Source organism: Musa acuminata, unplaced genomic scaffold (assembly GCF_036884655.1).
Source record: "Musa acuminata AAA Group cultivar baxijiao unplaced genomic scaffold, Cavendish_Baxijiao_AAA HiC_scaffold_309, whole genome shotgun sequence".
Taxonomy (NCBI): Eukaryota; Viridiplantae; Streptophyta; class Magnoliopsida; order Zingiberales; family Musaceae; genus Musa; species Musa acuminata.
In genome coordinates, this window is record NW_027020569.1 from 12,501 (window position 1) to 14,159 (window position 1,659).

A 1,659-nucleotide genomic window follows, 5' to 3' on the forward strand; every position below is an offset into this window, starting at 1 on the left:
GAGAGGCAGCACCGTCCCTGCTATACGAAAGCCCCATCCAGCCCTGTGCCACCCGGGGGGTTCCAGGGTGCTGAGATGGCTGACGTTTTGCTCCGCTCTCGACGGTCACCGCGCAACGCAAGAACAGGCCAAAAACTGGCCAAAACGGCCCAAAAACGGGCCAAAACTGGCCATTTTTGGCTGCGCGAGCGAGCGGCGAGCGGCGGACAGCGAGCGAAGCGAGAGGCAGCACCGTCCCTGCTATACGAAAGCCCCATCCAGCCCTGTGCCACCCGGGGGGTTCCAGGGTGCTGAGATGGCTGACATTTTGCTCCGCTCACGACGGTCGCCGCGGCACACAAGAACAGCCCAAAAACAGGCCAAAACAGCCCAAAAACGGGCCAAAACTGGCCATTTTTGGCTGCGCGAGCGAGCAGCGAGCGGCGGACAGCGAGCGAAGCGAGAGGCAGCACCGTCCCTGCTATACGAAAGCCCCATCCAGCCCTGTGCCACCCGGGGGGTTCCAGGGTGCTGAGATGGCTGACGTTTTGCTCCGCTCACGACGGTCGCCGCGGCACGCAAGAACAGGCCAAAAACTGGCCAAAACAGCCCAAAAACGGGCCAAAACTGGCCATTTTTTGCTGCGCGAGCGAGCGGAGAGCGGCGAACAGCGAGCGAAGCGCGAGGCAGCACCGTCCCTGCTATACGAAAGCCCCATCCAGCCCTGTGCCACCCGGGGGGTTCCAGGGTGCTGAGATGGCTGACATTTTGCTCCGCTCACGACGGTCACCGCGCCACACAAGAACAGCCCAAAAACAGGCCAAAACAGCCCAAAAACGGGCCAAAACTGGCCATTTTTGGCTGCGCGAGCGAGCGGCGAGCGGCGAACAGCGAGCGAAGCGAGAGGCAGCACCGTCCCTGCTATACGAAAGCCCCATCCAGCCCTGTGCCACCCGGGGGGTTCCAGGGTGCTGAGATGGCTGACGTTTTGCTCCGCTCACGACGGTCACCGCACCACGCAAGAACAGGCCAAAAACTGGCCAAAACAGCCCAAAAACGGGCCAAAACTGGCCATTTTTGGCTGCGCGAGCGAGCGGCGAGCGGCGAACAGCGAGCGAAGCGAGAGGCAGCACCGTCCCTGCTAGACGAAAGCCCCATCCAGCCCTGTGCCACCCGGGGGGTTCCAGGGTGCTGAGATGGCTGACGTTTTGCTCCGCTCTCGACGGTCACCGCGCAATGCAAGAACAGGCCAAAAACTGGCCAAAACGGCCCAAAAACGGGCCAAAACTGGCCATTTTTGGCTGCGCGAGCGGCGAGCGGCGGACAGCGAGCGAAGCGAGAGGCAGCACCGTCCCTGCTATACGAAAGCCCCATCCAGCCCTGTGCCACCCGGGGGGTTCCAGGGTGCTGAGATGGCTGACGTTTTGCTCCGCTCTCGACGGTCACCGCGCAATGCAAGAACAGGCCAAAAACTGGCCAAAACGGCCCAAAAACGGGCCAAAACTGGCCATTTTTGGCTGCGCGAGCGAGCGGCGAGCGGCGGACAGCGAGCGAAGCGAGAGGCAGCACCGTCCCTGCTATACGAAAGCCCCATCCAGCCCTGTGCCACCCGGGGGGTTCCAGGGTGCTGAGATGGCTGACGTTTTGCTCCGCTCTCGACGGTCACCGCGCAATGCAAGA